Consider the following 22,899-nt stretch of genomic DNA (forward strand, 5'->3'; position numbering starts at 1 on the left):
AAACTTTTAAACTTCAACCCGAATAATAATAGATTTACTGTAATTTCTTAACCCAAACACAGGAGTTCCTATTAAACAACACTTCCAAGGAACATGCAGCTCAGTCCACTTAGAAAGTCCGGCAAATGTGATAACTTTTATTTACAAGCAATTTTTCTTCCATTAGTGAAGTTACTTCAGAACCCTTTTCGAAAGCCTGTCTCTGCAACAGCTTTCCATGACCTCTCTCTGTGGCTTTTCAAATCCTTCTCTCCACCTGTTCAAGTAGGATTATTTCTCTCTCTGTCTGAGCTCCACCCAGCCTCTTAAATAATGGTTCTCTCATCGACTGTGCAGACTTGAAGCCATTTTCATTGTCTGAGGTGTCCGATTTCCCACTCCCGTTTATATAGAAGTACAGAGCCATACTATTAATATGTAACTAACCTCCCATTTACGAACAAAAGAGACCATCAGACTCTGTAACGGGCTAATAGCTGGTCAAACAAGAGTATCCTGAAGGACAATAGATCTTAAGTGGATAATTGTGGCTGAACAGAGGCCTCCTGTGTATTCCCACTAACAAGTTTAAGCCTGAATGAGACCATGTTACTCAGGCTAGGTGTGGGTGTATCCCGTTTACCTTTTGCAAGCAGTTTTCCCTCAATCTGCTGATCCCTACATTGTCTGCTGCATGTTCCATCCCACTTCTGGACCCAAGTTCCTAATATCTCCCTCTCATAACAGTAGCTAACAGTTTAGCTGTTAGTCTGCCAAAGACAGCAGTGCCTGCAGCTGTTGTCTGAAATGGTTTCTCTCTCTCTCCAAGCAGTCCTTCAAAGACATTTCTACCTAGAGGACAGCAGGTATGCCTGTGTTGTCTAATTGTATTTACAAGTGGCTTTTGACCTGTGATGGGTTTTGCTTAATTGGAGATAATGCCGGTTTCAGTTAGGAGTTAGTGTTCCCTTTTATTGTTAAGAATTGTTCCACTGTTAATTGTAAGCTATTTTCTGTGATGTTAATGCAGTTTAATCCCGTGTTGATAATAAATATTGTTTTAATATGACATATCCCTATTTGTAAATGAAATCACTCCTGGAGTGTTTCTTCACATGGAGAGTAAACATATGAGTTTACTAAACTTAGTCTTCAGGAGCACCTCCACTAAACCAATCACTTTACTGAGTGCCATATCTGATTATTTGATTCACTATTGTCCCACCAGCCTTGCAGGTTTTCTTCTCAAAGAGTACAAAATCATGACTTCTCTCCCAACCTACACACTGAACACTCAACTCCTGCTAGGTGACAATGAAGCTTTTCTACGTAATTTCCTTTTTTTTCAGAATCTTTGAACTTTCAACATCTTTTACCTCATCTCTTTCCTTTCAGGGGTTTTCACACCTTGTTAAAAAATATACTAATGAATTCAAAAGAGCTGACTTTTTAGTCACAAGTCTGTCCAGACTCCCAGGCACCAAGGCTCACAAACAAAACATGAATGCAACTGAAAGCATTTGCACCTTTCTCAACAGACATATCTGAATTAAACTTAAAATAATACATTCTTCATAAACAAATGCAGACAAACGTCCATTATCAAAGGCTCTTAAAGCCTTTACATTCATCTGTAGATAGTCAGCAATATTTCAGATCCTCACTTACTCTCGCCTCTTGTCATTGTTTACTGTTAACAGAAGGTTTACTGTACATTTCTGAGGGGCTGGCCTCAATGCGGGTTTCCTATGCTGAAATAAGTTAGCGTGAATCTCCGTGAAATGAGGTACTGCCTGGTATCACCTGAACCATTCTGTTGCATTGATTCTTTTTATTCTGCTGAAGCATCAGCAAAGTTTGTCAAAAAAAATAGCATTTAATACTTCTAAAGGAGAGGGTATATAACTCACTCAGGCCTCAGTATACTGTAACAATGTCCTGACAGGGTTTTGACAACACATCAGTTATTTATTTGACAGATAGGAAATCTTAGCTGGGTTTCGATGATGTTGACGACTACTCAAATATCTGAATAAATGCCTGGTTTGAACTGTATTGCTGTAAGCACTTTACATTTTGACAGACCATTCCACTGAGTGATATTCAGAAGCTCTAATGACCTTAAGGTATTTTTGTTAGTCGCTTATTGGCTTTCACTCTGCACTTCTTTGCTTCATATCAAAGATGGCAACACTAAAATGACCTCTGTACCTGCATACTGAAAGAATGGGGGTAATTTTCCCTTTGGGCATGGGTGAAAAAAGTGACTATTGCTAATCAGTTGCAATTCAGTTGCAAAAACCCAACTGCCCCAACAGTGTCGGACACCTATACCTACCGTCACAGCTCCCAAAGTCAGATCGGCCTTCTTGAAAGTGAACCCTCAGAAAGTAACATGTCCTGATGGAGTCCCTGGTCATGCACTCAGATCCTGCGCGGACCAACTTATGGGTGAGTTTGCGGACATCTTCAACCTCTCCCTACTTCATTCTGAGGTTCCCACATGCTTCAAGAAGACTACCATCATTCGAGTGCCAAAGAAGAAATAGGCACCGTGTCTCAATGACTGCTATCCACTTGACATCTATCATTATGAAGTGCTTTGAGAGGTTGGTCAGAAGACACATCAATTCCATACTCTCAGAATGCCGAGATCCACTGCAATTCGCAGACCGCCACAACTGGTCCACAGCAGATGGCATCTCCCTGGCCCGACAATCATCCCTGGAGCATCTCGACAACAAGGACTCTATGTCAGACTCCTATTCATTGATTACAGCTCTGCATTCAACACCATAATCCCAGTCAAGCTCATATCAAAGCTCCAAAACCTAGGAATTGGATGCTCACTCTGAAATGGAAAAATGAAAATCGCTTAGTGCCACAAGTAGGCTTCAAATGAAGTTACTGCGAAAATCCCCTTGTCGCCACATTCCGGCGCCTGTTCGGGGAGGCTGGTATGGGAATTGAACCGTGCTGCTGGCCTGCTTTCAAAGCCAGCGAATTAGCCCTGTGCTAAACAGCCCCCACTCTGCAACTGGATACTTGACATTCTGACCCATAGACCACAATCAGTAAGGATAAACAACAACACCTCCTCCACGATAGCCCTAAAGATGGAGGCTCCATAAGACTGCGTACTTAGCCCCCTACTACGCCCTATACACACATGACTGTGTGGCAAAATTTGGCTCCAACTCCATCAACACGTTTGGTGATGACACGACCGTAGTGGGTTGGTTCTTGAACATCGGTGAGCCAGAGTACAGGAGGGACATAGTGAACCTAGTGGCGTGGTGTGATGACAGCATTCTGTCCCTCAACATCAGCAAAACTAAGGATCTGGTCATTGACTTCAGGGAGCGAAGTATCGTACACACCCCTGTCTGCATCAACGGTGCTGAGCGTAGATGGTTGACAGCTTCAAATTCCAAGGTGTGCACATCACCAACAATCTGTCCTGATCCACCCACATCGACGCTATGACCAAGGAAGCACAACAGTGAACAAAGAACAAAGAAATGTACAGCACAGGAACAGGCCCTTCGGCCCTCCAAGCCTGTGCCGACCATGCTGCCCGACTAAACTACAATCTTCTACACTTCCTGGGTCCGTATCCCTCTATTCCCATCCTATTCATGTATTTGTCAAGATGCCCCTTAAATGTCACTATCGTCCCTGCTTCCACCAACTCCTCCGGTAGCGAGTTCCAGGCACCCACTACCCTCTGCGTAAAAAAACTTGCCTCGTACATCTACTCTAAACCTTGCCCCTCTCACCTTAAACCTATGCCCCCTAGTAATTGACCCCTCTGCTCCGGGGAAAAGCCTCTGACTATCCACTCTGTCTATGCCCCTCATCATTTTGTAGACATCTATCAGGTCGCCCCTCAACCTCCTTCGTTCCAGTGAGAACAAACGGAGTTTATTCAACCGCTCCTCACAGCTAATGCCCTCCATACCAGGCAACATTCTGGTAAATCTCTTCTGCACCCTCTCTAAAGCCTCCACATCCTTCTGGTAGTGTGGCGACCAGAATTGAACACTATACTCCAAGTGTCGCCTAAGGTTCTTGCCAGTGACTTGCCAATTCTTATACTCAATGCCCCGGCCAATGAAGGCAAGCATGCCATATGCCTTCTTGACTACCTTCTCAACCTGTGTTGCCCCTTTCAGTGACCTGTGGACCTGTACTCCTAGATCTCTTTGACTTTCAATACTCTTGAGGGTTCTACCATTCACTGTATATTCCCTACCTGCATTAGACCTTCCAAAATGCATTACCTCACATTTGTCCGGATTAAACTCCATCTTCCATCTCTCCGCCCAAGTCTCCAAACAATCTAAATCCTGCTGTATCCTCTGACAGTCCTCATCGCTATCCGCAATTCCACCAACCTTTGTGTCGTCTGCAAACTTACTAATCAGACTAGTTACATTTTCCTCCAAATCATTTATACATACTACAAACAGCAAATGTCCCAGCACTGCGGAATACCACTGGTCACAGCCCTCCAATTAGAAAAGCATCCTTCCATTGCTACTCTCTGCCTTCTATGACCTAGCCGGTTCTGTATCCACCTTGCCAGCTCACCCCTGATCCCGTGTGACTTCACCTTTTGTACTAGTCTACCATGAGGGACTTACTGAAGTCCATATAGACAACATCCACTGCCCTACCTGCATCAATCATCTTAGTGACCTCCTCGAAAAACTCTATCAAGTTAGTGAGACACAACCTCCCCTTCACAAAACCATGCTGCCTCTCACTAATACGTCCATTTGCTTCCAAATGGGAGTAGATCCTGTCTTGAAGAATTCTCTCCAGTAATTTCCCTACCACTGAAGTAAGGCTCACCGGCCTGTAGTTCCCTGGATTATCCTTGCTACCCTTCTTAAACAGAGGAACAACATTGGCTATTCTCCAGTCCTACGGGACATCCCCTGAAGACAGTGAGAATCCAAAGATTTCTGTCAAGGCCTCAGCAATTTCCTCTCCAGCCTCCTTCAGTATTCTGGCGTAGATCCCATCAGGCCCTGGGGACTTATCTACCTTAATATTTTTTAAGATGCCCAACACCTCATCTTTTTGGATCTCAATGCGACCCAGGCTATCTACACACCCTTCTCCAGACTCAACATCTACCAATTTCTTCTCTTTGGTGAATACTGATGCAAAGTATTCATTTAGTACCTCGCCCATTTCCTCTAATTCCACACATAGATTCCCTTGCCTATCCTTCAGTGGGCCAACCCTTTCCCTGGCTACCCTCTTGCTTTTTATGTACGTGTAAAAAGCCTTGGGATTTTCCTTAACCCTATTTGCCAATTACTTTTCGTGACCCCTTCTAGCCCTACTGACTCCTTGCTTAAGTTCCTTCCTACTTTCCTTATATTCCACGCAGGCTTCGTCTGTTCCCAGCCTTTTAGCCCTGACAAATGCCTCCTTTTTCTTTTTGACGAGGCCTACAATATCTCTCGTTATCCAAGGTTCACGAAAATTGCCGTATTTATCCTTCTTCCTGACACGAACACGCCGGTCCTGAATTCCTTTCAACTGACACTTGAAAGCCTCCCACATGTCAGATGTTGATTTGCCCTCAAACATCCGCCCCCAATCTATTTTCTTCAGTTCCCGCCTAATATTGTTATAATTAGCCTTCCCCCAATTTAGCACATTCATCCTAGAACCACTCTTATCCTTGTCCACCAGTACTTTAAAACTGACTGAATTGTGGTCACTGTTCCCGAAATGCTCCCCTACTGAAACATCTACCACCTGGCCGGGCTCATTCCCCAATACCAGGTCCAGTACCGCCTCTTCCCTAGTTGGACTGTCTACAGATTGTTTTAAGAAGCCCTCCTGGATGCTCCTTACAAACTCCGCCCCATCTAAGCCCCTGGCACTAAGTGAGTCCCAGTCAATATTGGGGAAGTTGAAGTCTCCCATCAACACAACCCTGTTGTTTTTACTCTTTTCCAAAATCCGTCTACCTATCTGCTCCTCTATCTCCCGCTGGCTGTTGGGAGGCCTGTAGTAAACCCCCAACATTGTGACTGCACCCTTCTTATTCCTGATCTCTACCCATATAGCCTCACTGCCCTCTGAGGTGTCCTCCCGCAGTACAGCTGTGATATTCTCCCTAACCAGTAGCGCAACTCCGCCTCCTCTTTTCCTCTTTTACATACCCCTCTATCCCGCCTGAAACATCTAAATCCTGGAACGTTTAGCTGCCAATCCTGCCCTTCCCTCAACCAGGTCTCTGTAATGGCAACAACATCATAGTTCCAAGTACTAATCCAAGCTCTAAGTTCATCTGCCTTACCTGTAATACTTCTTGCATTAAAACATATGCACTTCGGGCCACCAGACCCGCTGTGTTCAGCAACTTCTCCCTGTCTGCTCTGCCTCAGAGCCCCACTGTCCCTATTCCCTAGTTCTCCCTCAATGCTCTCACCTTCTGACCTATTGCTCCCGTGCCCACCCCCCTGCCATACTAGTTTAAACCCTCCCGTGTGACACGAGCAAACCTCGCGGCCAGGATATTTATTCCTCTCCGGTTTAGATGCAACCCGCCCTTCTTAGATAGGCCACACCTGCCCCGGGAGAGCTCCCAGCGGTCCAGATAACGGAAACCCTCCCTCCTACACCAGCTGTTTAGCCACGTGTTTAGCTGCTCTATCTTCCTTCCTATTTCTAGCCTCACTGGCACGTGGCACAGGGCGTAATCCCGAGGTTACAACCCTAGAGGTCCTGTCTTTTAACTTTCTGCCTAGCTCCCTGAACTCCTGCTGCAGGACCACATGCCCCTTCCTGCCTATGTCGTTAGTACCAATATGTACAACGACCTCTGCCTGTTTGCCCTCCCCCTTCAGGATGCCCTCTACCCGTTCGGAGACATCCTGGACCCTGGCACCAGGGAGGCAACATACCATCCTGGAGTCTCTTTCACATCCACAGAAGCGCCTATCTGTGCCCCTGACTATAGAGTCCCCTATAACATTGCTCTTCTGCGCTTTGACCCTCCCTTCTGAACATCAGAGCCAGCCGTGGTGCCACTGCTCTGGCTGCTGCTGTTTTCCCCTGATAGGCTATCCCCCCCGACAGTATCCAAAGGGGTGTATCTGTTCGAAAGGGGGACAACCACAGGGGATTCCTGCACTGACTGCCTGCCCTTTCTGGTGGTCACCCATTTCTCTGCCTGCACATTGGGTGTGACCACATTTATATAACTGCGATCAATGACGCTTTTCGCCACCTGCATGCTCCTAAGTGCATCCAATTGCTGCTCCAACCGAACCATGCGGTCTGTGAGGATCTCCAGTTGGGTGCACTTTCTGAAGATGAGGCCATCCGGGACGCTGGAAGCCTCCCGGACCTGCCACATCTCACAGTCAGAGCACTGCACCCCTCTAACTGACATTGCGTCAATTAATTAAAATTAAAAGTTTTTTTTAAAATTATATATTTTTAAAAAAATTTCAAAGTTACTGTTAACTATCTGTTTCCTAGCACTAGATTTCTCATATCAATGCGAAAGCTAAATATAGTACTCTCCGATCTCTGGCTTAGATACCCCTCTAAATTATAATTCAGTAATTATGTTTAATTAGTTACCAATGCTTAATTTTTTTAATTTAGTGTAGATTCCCAACCAGCCACTCAGGTCACAGCTTTTCTGTGATGTCACTTCAGTTTCCCCACGACACACACAATTTGAAAAAGGTTTAAAAGTAAAAATGTGTAAAAATCACTTACTTCTTACCTTCTGAGTGTCTTAGATGTTCTCAGGTTCTCTCCCTGACAGAGACTGCTCCTCCTCCTCCGAACGGCTCCCGAAACTAGTGCCTATACTTCCTCAGAAAGTTTAGGAAATAAGGCATGCCTACACTGACTCTTAGCAATTTTTACAGATGCACAATAGAAAGTATCTGTCTGGCTACATCACAGCCTGGTATGGCAACTGCTCAGCCCAAGACTGTAAGAAACTGCAGAGCGTCGTTGTGGTAATACCAGGTATTGCAGTACCTGAGAGGTGGATGCCCATTGGCTAGACCTAGGAGTCTACCACATAGCTAACGCACATAGCTCCGCCCTGAGAGGTGGGGTATAAGAACCAATGCCATCCCAGCAGCCTTCACTTTCTGTATCGAAGCTGCTGGGTACAGTTCTAGCTGATTAAAGCCGATTAGTATGACTCTCCTTGTCTAACGAGTAATTGATTGTGCATCAGTCGTGAACACAGCCGCGTCCATTATGCGAGACCGCCTCCCTTCCATTGACTTTATCTACACCTCCCGCTACCTGGGGAAAGTGGGCAACATAATCAAAGACCCGTACCAACCGTGTTATTCTCTCTTCCAATCTCTTCTATCAGGCAGGAAATGCAAAAGTCTGAGAACACGCACTAACAGGTTCAGAAATAGCTTCTTCCCCACTGTTACCAGACTCCTGAATGACCCTCTTATGGACTGAACTGATCTCTTCACACATCGTCTCCACTGAGCAGTACTACAATCCTTATGCTTCGCCCGATGCCTGTGTCTATGTATCAACATTGTCTGTTTCTGTCTGTCCTATGTTTTTTCCATGTATGGAACGATCTGTCTGGACTGTACGCAGAACACTGTGCCTTGGTACAAACCAAATCCAATCATACACCCCTTCCCCGCTATCTCCATAAATGCAGCTGCAATTTTTTCACCCACTTCCCCATTTCCTGCACCACAACAGTAACTATATTTATTTTCAAAGTACATAATTCATAGTAAATTGCTTTGAGATGTCTGGGGCACTATATAAATGCAAGTCGGTTTTATATGAAGTGAAAATAACCTCCAGTGGCTTTTTCTTTGCATTTATCTACTTTCTGAAAATCAAAATACATGACAGTCACTTGTTCTCCCTTGTTGACACAAACCTTCTCCATTATTTTTCATCTAGCCTTATTAACATACCTTCTATTCCTTTCTCCCTCAGAAGTTTATCTCGTTTTTTTCCCTCAAATGTATCTCTGTTATTCACCTCAGCTACTCCTCGTGGTGATCACTTCCACATTCTAACTATTTCCTTGGTCTATAATTTTCCATTTCAACTTCTTATTGGATTTATTAGTTACAATTTTATATTTATGACCCAAAGCTCTCATCTCATGCACATAAAATATCTCTTCTCCATGTCTACTTGATCAAATCATTTGATAAGACTACTTTGGGCACAACATCTATCTTCAGTTCATAGGAGGTATGAGTTGTCCTCTGAAGGTCAATTTTTATGCTGATGGTACAGTTTTTGCACTCAAAATATTTGGAGAAACTTGAATTGAAGCTTGCTGTAATCTACATTATTTCATGATTACAAATAAATATAAGTCATAGTTTATCAAGCCAAGTGTGTGTCATATATAAATATAATACTATACAAATTATGAATAAACATATTCAAAATGATTTAAAACAATCACAGGTATATAATAGTGGATTATATTTTGATGCATGGCACTTCATGATGCTGTCACATTGATCCATAAAATGATTGCGAGCACTAGCATTCATTCAATAATTGCTAATCACATTCATAGGAAACACACACTTACACAACAAAAAACAAGTGTGGATTACTAAGTATTGAAATATATAAATCACCTTGGAAAGATTTGAGGTAAAGCTGAGGAAGGGAGAACTAACTTTCATCAATCAGACGTACTAACAAATTATATATATTGTCAGCATAACTTTGAAAGATGATAGAAGTCAAGCAATTGCCTAAGATAGTCTATGTTTGTGAAGAAATACTGATTCCTCTTGACACACCAGAGAACCGTACCCTTTGAAGTTTTGAGGCTTGCTTTCTGATCTAATTTTGTTGGGTTACTTTGCAAAAGAAAGCAAGTTACTTCTCTTGGTAATCAATAAATCAATAATTGGCATTGGTCAGCCACTGATCACTCAGCTGTCTCTGGTAAAAAGGGGAAAAAAAGGCTTGCATATTATAGTGTTTTCACGATCAGTGGACATCTCAATGTGCTTCACAGCCAATGAAGTATTTTTTGAAGTCACTGGTGTAATATGGGAAGCAAGTCAGCCAATACGCGCACAACTAACTCCCACGAACAAAAATGTACTAATGGCCATATTATCTAATTTTGTGATGTTGTTTGAGGGATAAACATCGGCCAGGACACGGAGGATAACTCTGCTGCTCTCCTTTCAAAAATTGCTGCGGGATCTTTCCCATTCATCCAAGCAGGCGGCCAGGGCTCAATGCAATGTCTCATCTGAAAACTGCACATTCGACAGTGCAGCACTCCCTCAGTGTATAACAAGGGTCAGCCTTGATTTTTGTGTGCAAGCCCCACATTGGAAATTGAACCAAAAAGCTTGTTCCTCTTTATTTATGTATGATGTGGAGATGCCGGCTTTGGACTGGGGTGAGCACAGTAAGAAGTCTTACAACACCAGGTTAAAGTTCAACAGGTGTGTTTCAAACGCTAGCTTTCGGAGCACTGCTCCTTTCACCTGAGGAAGGAGCAGTTCTCCGAAAGCTAGTGTTTGAAACAAACCTGTTGGACTTTAACCTGGTGTTGTCAGACTTCTTACTTTATTTATGTATCCATGAATGTCTGTCTATTGACATAATAAAAAGAAAACTAAACTGACCAGGAGTAAGTCCATGTTCTTTTCTAATACTTTGGGTGAAATTCTCCGGAAACGGCGCGATGTCCGCCGACTGGCGCCCAAAACGGCGCAAATCAGTTGGGCACCGTGCCGCCCCAAAGGAGCGGAATGCTCCGCATCTTTGGGGGCCGAGCCCCAACCTTGAGGGGCTAGGCCGGCGGCGGACGAATTTCCGCCCCGCCAGCTGGCGGAAAAGGCCTTTGGTGCCCCACCAGCTGGCGCGGAAATGACATCTCCGGGCGGCGCATGCGCGGGAGCGTCAGCGGCCATTGACGGCATTTCCGCGCATGCGCAGTGGAGGGAGTCTCTTCCGTCTCCGCCATGGTGGAAACCGTGGCGAAGGCGAAAGGAAAAGAGTGCCCCCACGGCACAGGCCCGCCCGCGGATCGGTGGGCCCCGATCGCGGGCCAGGCCACTGTGGGGGCACCCCCCGGCGCTGGCGCCCCCCCCCCCAGGACCCCGGAGCCCGCCCGCGCCGCCTTGTCCCGCCAGTAAGGTAGGTGGTTTAATCTACGCCGGCAGGACAGACATTTTAGCGGCGGGACTTCGGCCCATTCGGGCCGGAGAATCGCGGGGGGGGGGCCCCGCCAACCGGCACAGCGCGATTCCCACCCCCGCCAAATGTCCGGTGGTGGAGAATTCGGCAACCGGCGGGGGCGGGATTCACGCCAGCCCCCGGCGATTCTCCGACCTGGCGGGGGGTCGGAGAATCTCGCCCTTCATGTCACACCATGACATATTTGCTGATAGCTGTTCTAGCTCTACCACTGAAACCTCAGCAAAAGTACAATGGACATCTCATTACCACACCCTACAGGGTTTCTGCTGTGCTTCTGACCAAGGCACGGTGGTCTTATGGTCCATTGGAACTACACTCCATAGGGCAGCACGGTAGCACAAGTGGATAGCACTGTGGCTTCACAGCGCCAGAGTCCCAGGTTCGATTCCCTGCTGGGTCACTGTCTGTGCGGAGTCTGCACGTTCTCCCCGTGTCTGCGTGGGTTTCCTCCGGGTGCTCCGGTTTCCTCCCACAGTCCAAAAACGTGCAGGTTAGGTGGATTGGCCATGATAAATTGCCCTCAGTGACCAATATGGTGAGGAGGATAGTGTGGAAGGGAGCACTTAAGTGGGTCGGTGCAGACTCAATGGGCCGAATGGCTTCCTTCTGCACTATATGTTCTAAGTTCTATGTTCCAGAATCTTCTGCAAGCAGTTATTCAAGTCAATTAATGGATACCTTCAGTTTTTTTAAAATAATCTTTATTGTTTCAAGTATGCTTACATTAACACCGCAGTGAAGTTACTGTGAAAAACCCCTAGACGCCACATTCCGGCACCTGTTCAGGCACACAGTGGGAGAATTCAGACTGTCCAAATTACCTAACAGCTCGTCTTTCGGGACTTGTGGGAGGAAACCGGAGCACCCGAAGGCAACCCACACAGACATGGGGAGAACGTGCAGATTCCACACAGACAGTAACCCAAGGCGGGAATCGAACCTGGCAGTGAAGCAACAGTGCTAATTCAAGAATGATTTCACTGGAGCTGGAGCAATATGCCCAGATAACATGGGCATAATTATATATTTTGACACACTGATTACAGATGAGGGTCAAGCTAAATACATTGACAATTTATAACTTGTTTTTCTTCAAGTGATGTAATAGGTTTAATCATACTTGGATCTTATATGCTTCAACTTATCCAGGCTGTCACTTTTATTAGTGTTTTATATGCCAGAATTAAAAGATTAATTCACTCAAGAAAAGGAAACTTCAAACACCTCAGAAGATCATAAAGGGCTTTAACTTAGTTATATGAATGCTGACAGTTCACTGTGTAAAACCTTCACTCATTCTCCCATTCAGCTGCTGAAACTGCAGATCATTTCCTATTTGATTTCGGTAATGCGCTTGACATTTCAAACTAGTTTTTTTTCGGGGGGAGGGAAGGGAGAAAAGGAAACCTGGATCTGTTATTCTTCCTAAATATGTTTTCTTTTTAAAAAGAACTGTGTGTGAAACGGCTCAGTTCATTTTAAAATGACACATATTCAGCACATCAATGCCTTAGACCTGTCCAGAACGTTGGTCATTCGGATTGAGTTTCAAGGTTTCTTGTTGTATAAATCCATCAGTAAGAATCATGTTGTGCATTGCTAATTATGCAACGGAAGGTACACAGAGCCCTGTATGTTGGAAAGGTATACAGCCTTTGGGAAGGACACGTTTCCAATGCCTCTGCTACTTTGTTACAGGAGCACTTCCAACATACAAATAATGAAGAAAGGATTTAGATTTATTGGCAACTTATCAAATCCAAAGCACTGATGTTTTTTGATTGATCTAGAAGTTTTTAATTTCTGTAGCCAAGAGCTGATTGGCATCATTCTCTGGTGAAACCTTCCATGGATCTGTGGGTTGCTTTTGAAATACTGCCCAATTTGTACATAGCAAGGTCCCATAAATAGCAAATGACTGACCAGGCTAATTTGTTTCAATAGTGTTGGCGAAGGGAGCAATTTTAACAGGGCACAAGGAGAACTGGCTGCTCTTTTCTCAAAATATTATCACAGATTATTTTACATCCATCTAAGCAGTCAGACAGAGCATTGGTTTAATGTCACATCCGGAAGGTGACGCCATTGACAATTTAGCATTCCTTTGGTTCTGCACTGAACTGACAGCTTAGATTCTATGATCAAGCCACAACTTTCTTGAACCAATAGCCTTTTTAATTCATAAACTGAAGTGCTATCCAACTTTGCAGACTTTGGCACCATGAGAAGAATTCTTCGCTCTTTTCAATTGGCGGGAAAGGGACAGGAGAGTAGTGTAGTTTCATCGCCCCCTCTGTTCCCATCCATTCTCCATTTCAATGCCACTGGTTTGAACACTCCATGAGACTTACATTGGAATTAGCAAGGTACAGATTATGATCCTAGACCAGACCCTAACATTTGCTAGGATACCGACCAGTAACCCCAATATTGTTTTGAATTTGTAAGGCCGTGAGGAAAGGACTTCATTCCAGGAGTGACTCCATGCCCAAATAGGGTATGGTATATTAAAACAAACTTCATCACTAATACAGTATTAAACTAACTTTCACATCATACCAGTAATGTCTTACAATGCCCAATTATACAATGTTCAACAATAAATGCAACACTTTAACCTGTAACTGCTATCTTTTGTGATCTCCAATCAAGCAAAACCCATCTCAGTTCAAAATCTACTTTTAAATACAGTTAGCAAACACTGGAATACTTGCTGTGTAGAGATGTCTCGGAGAAACGGTATTAAGAGAGAAAGATCCTTCAGAAAACAGCCTGCAGATTCTTGCCTGTGTCAAACTGTGGGGCAGCACGGTAGCAGGGGCAGCACGGTAGCACAAGTGGATAGCACTGTGGCTTCACAGCGCCAGGGTCCCAGGTTCGATTCCCCGCTGGGTCACTGTCTGTGCGGAGTCTGCACGTTCTCCCCGTGTCTGCGTGGGTTTCCTCCGGGTGCTCCGGTTTCCTCCCACAGTCCAAAGACGTGTAGGTTAGGTGGATTGGCCATGCTAAAAATTGCCCGTAGTGTCCATAAGGGTTGGGAGGGGTTATTGGGTTGCGGGGATAGGGTGGAAGTGAGGGATTAATGTGGGTCGGTGCAGACTCGATGGGCCGAATGGCCTCCTTCTGCACTGTATGTTCTATGTAATCTATGTAAAAACTATTGGTTAACTTCCTAGAATTTGTCAAAAAACTCCTGTTCTGTTCACATCCAAATCTAAACTGAAACTTAACACCTGACTGCTTCAGCCCCTGGTTCCTCCCATTAACTACTTCATCTCCTATAAACAAAAATTCCTTAGCCCTATTTAGGTAAACACCATACATGGTTGGAATGAATGATTACCTCATTTTTACAATGTTTTAATTACCTGTTTATAGCCCCAGTGCCTGCCTGTCTTTTAAATCAGGATTTTTAAAACCTTTACTCCACCAGATACATATAATACAATATATATCTGAAATTCCTACATTCATCACAAGATTCATAAATTCAAATAATAATTGTAACTTGCGTCTGAGTAAGGATCCCACCGCAAAGCTCCATTGAGTAAACTTTCAGAAAGTCTACAAGGCCCTCTATGATTAGAGAAAAAAAACATAATTTAATGTCACATGTATGGCTAAGAGGTGATTGAATGCTCCTTCATGTTCCTCAGCAGAAGTCCAAACCGCTGCTGCCTCAGGCTACCCCTATCCAACAGCCACTTGTCCTTTGCACAATTCATCCCTGGAATTATTTTATGGCTGGCAGCCTTCTTTTGGTTGCCACCACAGGCAAGTAGCTGGCATTGGATTCCAACCAGAACCGCTGCCCCAAATCTCTGTCCATTGTAAGGGGTTTCTAGCTGGGAGTTAAAATTAGGCCTCTCATATTGGAAAGCTCCAATGGCTAATCGTCTGAAAAACGGAACTGTTATTTTCAGGGGATACAATCAAAACTCATGCACAATTGTGTTTGAAATATAACCCACCTAAAATATTTTTTAGCAACTTAAAGGTCTGAAGATGTTATATATATTTGATGTGATTGTACAAATTTCTTCTTGAGTTTAAATAAAACATATGACATCCTGTCATGGCTGGGCAGAATCTGTCTGGGGCTTCTGGAACAAATTGGTGTGTGGGTGGGACATTTAGGATGAGATGAGGAGAAATTCCTTCACTCAGAGGGTGGGAAACCTGTGGAATTCTCTGCCACAAATGGCTGTGGAGGCTAAGTTACTGAATGTATTTAAGAAAAATATATATTTCTCGACACAAAAGGCTTCAGAGGGTGTGGGGAGCGGACAGGAATATGGCATTGAGATAGAGGATCATGCCTGATCCCGTTGAATGGTGGAGCAGGCTCAATGGATCAAATGGCTTTCTCCTGGTCCTATTTTCTATGTTTCTGTGTTAATATTCCACTAATTTGTAAATAATTTGTTGTTTTATTTTTCAATTTCAAGCCGGAGGCGCAAAGAAAAAGTCCCAGGTCCCTTCTGCCTACAGATTAAATGTTATACAAATGTGCTTCTGCATGTTTACTACTGAACATTGGTTCAGAGCTTTGGAATTCCCCAATACGCAGTAAATTTATTCCATTATTAATAAATGATTTTACAGATTAGTAAATACATTTAAATGCTGATTGTGTTCAAATTGCTTTTGAAATATTAATATAAGCTTCAACCCCTTTCCTTTGGATTGCATTTACTGATGTTATTTCAATATTATATTGGAATGTAACCCACTTCAGTCAATTTGTGTTTTCTGATTGAAATAATAGAATTGTGTCCTCGTTCCCAATTCTCAAATTACCTTTCCTTTGACAGAAAGGTGCGTGGAAAATATAATGAGACAAAACATACTGTCAGTGGGTCCTTTGTCACAGCAGCTCCTCTCTGAGTTTATCATTGTGATGCTATTAACACTGGAAGAGTAAAAAATATAGCGCCGGCTGCTTGATTATGATGGTGAGCAGGAGGATATTAGAGACATAACCCTCTGTGGATCATCAGCGTCACAAGTAGAGAATCCAGACTGCTGAGTAACCGTGTAACAACTGGCAGGAGGACATATAATAAGCACTCGTTTAGGAACCATACATATGTAAGAAATAGGAGGAGTGTATTTATATGATCGCTCAATCCTGCTCTATCATTTAATCAAATTGTGCATGATTTCCTCCTCGAATCAAGAATACCAGCTTATTCCCATATCCCTTGATTACCTTGGTATCTACCAATGAGAGTCCATGTAAAACCATGTAATGGAAATTGAAGCTGCAATAAATCCATGATATTAGAAGTAGCTATAGCCAAGATCACAGGCAAGTGTAGTCAGCCCATGAATATGAGATAGTTACGAATAAATGCAATAAGATCAGGGGGAATTACCCAGAGAGTTAGCTGGAGCGTAGAGCTGGTTATCGCTGGAGCAGCATAGCTGCAGTGAAGGGGCAAGTCGGTAAGTACATGAGGGTGAAAGGATGAATATATAGATAGAATAATGTGAGGTTTTTACACCAGCATGGCCCAGTTGTGTTGAATGGGCTGCTTCTGTGTTAGAAAGCGTATGGAATTCTACATAATCGGTATTTTACATTCTCTTTAGCATTTATTTATTTGGTGACTTTAAGTTGGATTTTAATTTTGCGACACACTGGTTGGAGCAGGATGGAGCTTTAAGATAGCATAAGGGAAAGCCAGAAAAATTGCAGTGTATCTCTCAGTGCCCTTTTAACCCAGCCATCACTGGTTTAACATGTTGGGCAGGAATTTGCCTTTTGAGTTAGGAAGCACGGATCAGGTCGTTTTCCGAAGGAATATTTCTCAGGTCCATTAGTCGAGAGATTTTGGCCTCCATGAGGTGGGGGCAGACTAGATTCGGGAATGCTACCTCATGAAGCAGGCCTGAGGAGGTAACAACTGGTTAGAAGGCCTGTCTCAGTTTGCTGGTACAGTATTGCAGTCCTGTATGTGGTTGTTAGGCCCACTAGCCATCACCACCTCTCCACCACTGTGTTCCTTCCATGCCCCACGTGCATTCTCCATACCCACTCTTCAGGGGCGAAATTCTCTGGTATCGGCGCGATGTCCGCCGACCGGTGCCAAAAACAGCGCTAATCAGTCCGGCATCGCGCCGCCCCAAAGGTGCGGAATCCTCCGCATCTTGGGGGGCCCAGCCCTAACCTTGAGGGACTAGGCCCGCGCATGACTGATATCCGCCCCGCCAGCTGGCGGAAAAGGCCTTTGGTGCCCCGCCAGCTGGCGCGGAAATGACATTGCCGGACGGCGCATGCGCGGGAGCGTTAGCAGCCACTCACGGCAACCCCGCGCATGCGCTGTGGAGGGAGTCTCTTCTGCCTCCGCCATGGTGGAGACCGTGGCGAAGGCGTAAGGAAAAGAGTGCCCCCACGGCACAGGCCCGCCCGCGGATCGGTGGGCCCCAATCGCGGGCCAGGCCACTGTGGGGGCACCCCCCGGGCCCAGATCGCCCCGCGCCCACCCCAGGACCCCGGAGCCTGCCCACGCCGCCTTGTCCCGCCGGTAAGGTAGGTGGTTCAATCCACGCCGGCGGGACAGGCATTCTAGCAGCGGGACTTCGGCCCATCCGGGCCGGAGAATCGCGGGGTGGGGGCCCGCCAACCGGCGTGGCCCGATTCCCGCTCCCGCCGAATATCCGGTGCCGGAGAATTCGGCAACCGGCGGGGGCGGGATTCACGCCAGCCCCGGGCGATTCTCCGACCTGGCAGGGGGGTCGGAGAATCTCACCCCAAATATCCATGATGTATAGAACCAATGAACCATAAAATAATGCTGGCAAGTCTTTGAAATGCTCCTGAAACTAACAAATAAGTAAATGGCGCTTTGAAAATCTCCTTTTAAAAAGTGCTTTACAACCTCATTCACTTTCCAATCAAACATATAGCATCAATGTAAAAACAAAATGCTTTTGCCCTCTTAGCATCTGAGAATTACAGAATTGATACAGCACACAAGGAAGCCACGTGACTGCATTGACTCTCGGTGGGAACAATTTACCGAGTGGCTACTCTTACCTCGTGCCAGTCTCACAAAACAGTGCTGCAACCGGTATAGGACCGGTATTTAAATATTTGAACAAACTTGTTAAATCAATCCAGCACATGCCTCAGACACTTATGGAGGAGTTCAATCCAACAATGTAGTTAGCACAATTCTGCTGTGGGACAGTTTTGGCAAACCATCTACTGTATTCATTCCCTTCGGCACCTGCTTTTTTTGTCTGAAAATGGGCATCGTTTGATTGGAGCCGGAGGCCATTGTTGTTTTTAATTACTTCACCGAGCTTATTTCTAAAAGTCCCATTTGTCGTGACACCATGAAGTGGCAATGCTCATCCTCAGTTTCATAAACCATACAATGTTCAGTGATGTACTTCAATGCCATTCTCCTGGACAATTTGTGAATGTTAATGTATTGATAAATGACAAATCTACATTGACTATATCCAATATTCAATTAGAATTGCATTGATATTCTTTTGGTGCATCTCCATTCATTTATAATGGAACGTGATTGCGTTGTTTATCCAATGTGAGTGCATGCACCCCAGCTTTCCTTTGCTCTTATGGCCACCACCATTGTAACAAAGTAAAAATTACACAGTGTGTCGGGAGCATACGGTCACAGTGCAGAATTTCAGGACTGAATGAAAAAAATAAACATACAATGCACCCTACCAGCTGCACATGAAAGGAATAATAACAAGCTTTTTGAAACAGTTAGAAAGTAGCAGCTTGTGAATATAAACGAGCTGCGATTTCAAGAAATGCAACTTGCCATTTTCCATTCAGAAGAACCTAAGAATTGTGTAGCACCAGAAAAAGGCCACGAGTAAACCCCAGTTTGATGATTTTTACCATATTTCTCAATTTTCTTTCTTCGGAAACACATATTATTTCCTTCTTGAACCTTTTTAATGTTGTCTGCTTTAATCACCTCCCCATTAGGAAACGTGGGGTGAAATTCTCCCCAAACGGCGCGATGTCCGCCCACTGGCGCCCAAAACGGCGCCAATCAGGCGGGCATCGCGCCGCCCCAAAGGTGCGGAATGCTCCGCATCTTTGGGGGTCGAGCCCCAACATTGAGGGTCTAGGCCGGCGCCGGAGGGATTTCCGCCCCGCCAGCTGGCGGAAACGGCCTTTGTTGCCCTGCCAGCTGGCGCGGAAATGACATGTCGGGGCGGCGCATGCGCGGGAGCGTCAGCGGCCGCTGACAGTTTCCCGCGCATGCGCAGTGGAGAGAGTCTCTTCCACCTCCGCCATGGTGGAGACCGTGGCGGAGGCGGAAGGGAAAGAGTGCCCCCACGGCACAGGCCCACCCGTGGATCGGTGGGCCCCGATCGCGGGCCAGGCCACCATGGGGGCACCCCTTGGGGTCAGATCGCCCCGCGCCCCCCCCCCAGGACCCTGAAGCCCGCCCACGCCGCCTTGTCCCGCCGGTAAATAGGTACTTTAATTTACGCCGGCGGGACAGGCAATTTATCGGCGGGACTTCGGCCCATCCGGGCCGGAGAATCCAGCGGGGGGCCCGCCAACCGGCGCGGCCCGATTCCCGCCCCCGCCGAATATCCGGTACCGGTGACTTCGTCAACCGGCGGGGGCGGGATTCACGGCGGCCAACGGCCATTCTCCAACCCGGCGGGGGGGTCGGATAATGACGCCCCAGATTTTTTTTTTTAAGCAGAAAGAAATCTGCCTTCCATTCTAATTCCTAACTTCATTTTTATAAAATCACATGTTTGGACATCTATGTTGATTCCGTGACGTGTCAGGAGCAGGGTGTGTGTGTGTGTGTGGGGCGGGTGGGGGGCTAACAACATAATACGTACACATGAAAATAAGTTCTGCGCATCTTTTTTCACTTGGCCACTTCATTATCATTTTACTTCTGGGTTTCCTGTCCAATCTGCAGCAGTGGGTTGTGACGTGGACCGAGTTGATGCAATCTCAGCTTCAATATTTAAAGGGACAATCCAAAGATTTACGTTTGGTAGATTAGAGTTGGCAAGAAAAGGAGGGGAAATCGGACATTAAAAGTTGGGATGTGCAAAGCCGGTGCCTCATCTTATTGACACCTCCTACGATATGATGCTGGAGACTGTGAAGAGACATAGGGTGCCATTTAATGGGAAAAGTCCTAAGTGTTATACCGGACATGACTTCCCAACAGCTGCATTGGCGAGACCGTGACCCATATTTAATGGCACTTAGTGATCCCTCACGAGCTTCACGGCGGACTGGCTGTCCTGCCAGCTGAATCAACGGAATCGTGCCTGAAAGCTCCCAGCTAACAAGAGGGAGGTGCTCATAAATGCTCCCTCCAACCTAAATTCCAGCCAGCACAAGACCATTGCACCAGGGGGATCTGCTCCATGCAGTTGAAGTGACCATCTGCATATAACCCAAACAGGCCTCTGTCCTGGAAGAGTCTGGTAGTACAGACGGGCAGCAGCTGTAGTTGCCCCAGTTATGGGTATGTACAAGATTTGAGGATAGCCTGTAGGCCCCGCCGACATGGAGGCCCTCAACCCCCCCAGTCCAGAGGTGACCCCAGACCTATGATGCTAGCAACCTGACCCAGGCCCATGTGACCCGAATCTGAAACTCCTGACTCATAGGTAGGGATGCTATGCACTATGCCACAAGACCTCTAGGTATGACCTTAACATGCCAAGAAAGGTGAGTATAGGGTGACATTCACCTGCATCCAGCAGTGTGCAACCGCCCATCTCCTAAAACGGTCTTGTCAAGTCTCCTCCATCACATCACTACTCACAGCCACTTTGCGCACACAACCATCCTTCTCTGTCGATCCATGATTTCACCTGCCCGTCTATCTATCACCGTCACTCAACCTCATCCTTACGCAATTTCATGACCCTCCTCGAAAAATACCCCCAAACAATGTACTGAATCCATTTGATGAACACGGGCCCTTCTACTCACTCATGGGTCTGCCTTTACCGTCCTTGGGGAAGATGAGAACACAGAACACGATGGAGTGGGAGAGAACCGGACGTGATCCTCTGCAGATTTCTCAATCGATACCTGCAGTAAGGGCTAAAGGGCATCAGTTGAATCTCAGCATCTGTGGCTGTCAAAGATGGGGAGCCCCAGCTACCTGGCGACACAACAGTTGTTCAACTCAATGTGTAAGTCACGGAATCACTACAGTGCAGAACCCACCCTCCGAAAGTGCACCCTACCCAGAGCCACTTCCAGGCCTGTAACCCCATAACCCCACTTAACCTTTGGACACTAAGGGACAATTTAACATGGCAATTCACCTAACTTGCACAGCTTTGGACAGCAGGAGGAAATCAGCGCTGCCAGTTCTGGAGGCCCACCCTGGTATTGACCAGGGTCTGAACGTTAGCTGCCTTGGAGCTCAGGAAGTGGGCCATCCCTGTCTGGGTCTGAGCACCTGGGCAATGCAGCCGATGCTCTCAGCCATGGCCTGTTGAGACTGGGCCACACTGAGGAGCACCGCTGCGGTCTGCAGCTGGCTCTGGCTCATGGCTGCCTGTGAGTGGGCAGCCATGTCCTGGGCCACGGCCCCCGCCTGCACAGATAGCCACAGGCCTTGCATAACCTGACCCATGTCTGATACCTTCGCCCCATTGCCTCCACTGCGGACGCCACCCGTGGGGGCTTGGTCTGGGTGGCACGCATGACCGGCACCTCTCCCTGCTCCTGCATGCAGGTGGACTCCTCCACCTGCAGCTGCAGGTGCAGGAAGCTGGCCATCATCTGCTCCTCTGGTCCCTGGGCTGCTGCCTGCACCTTTGGGTGGGACTGGATATTCCAGGAACCCGGATCCGTCTGGGTGGCAGCTGGGGCCGGTCTGCCCTTCGACCGTCTGTCTCCTCCTGTCTGTTGCCTGTGTTTCTATCCCCTCGGTCGTGGTGTCCTGGCTCGTCTCAGACAGAGGGCTGTTGCGACGTCGGAGCTTGGGGCCCTATGGGGCAGCGGCCCTGACACTGACTGGGTGCGGGGGGCGGCAGGTGGCCCAGGCCCATCGCCGGCTCGTCCTGCAAGACACAAGACAGCATGTATGGTTAGACTAATGGACAGGGATGGGGTGAGCGTGTTGTGAGGTGACGGGGTGGGGTGAGGGGGTTGTGGGGTGCGGTAAGGGGGGTGGGGTGAGGGGGTGGGGTGAGTCGATTGTTGGGTGAGGCAAGGGGGGGTGGGGTGATGGGAGTGGGGTGAGGGGGTTGTGGGGTGGGGTGAGGGGTGTGAGGTGAGCACACATGTGTCATGAGATGCCGCATCCAGGCAGGGCATTCTCACTTGGTGGCGCACCTCCGACCTCCGCATTGCGACCTCCCGTTCCCCCGGCCCGCCAACAATGTCCAGTGCCCTCTGCCCGGGCACAGTGAGGGGACGCAGTTCTGATGGTCCCCCTCCAGTCTTCTCCCACTCCTGGCGGTTGTGCGCGGACTTCTCCTGGGGGGGGGGGGGGGCGCAGGCACAAACAGAAACAGTGTTAGACGGTCCGACGAATGCAGCCCAGGGGTTGGGTCCCTGATGGCATCAGCGTACAAGGCATCCGGCCATTGCGGCTGGCATGGGTGGGTGGAGCCATGTGGGTCTGAGTGGGGTTGGAACCACCCACCTGTGGGGGGGTGGGGGACTCACATGTGTGTGGGGGTAGA

Source organism: Scyliorhinus torazame, chromosome 15 (genome assembly GCF_047496885.1).
Source record: "Scyliorhinus torazame isolate Kashiwa2021f chromosome 15, sScyTor2.1, whole genome shotgun sequence".
Classification (NCBI taxonomy): Eukaryota; Metazoa; Chordata; class Chondrichthyes; order Carcharhiniformes; family Scyliorhinidae; genus Scyliorhinus; species Scyliorhinus torazame.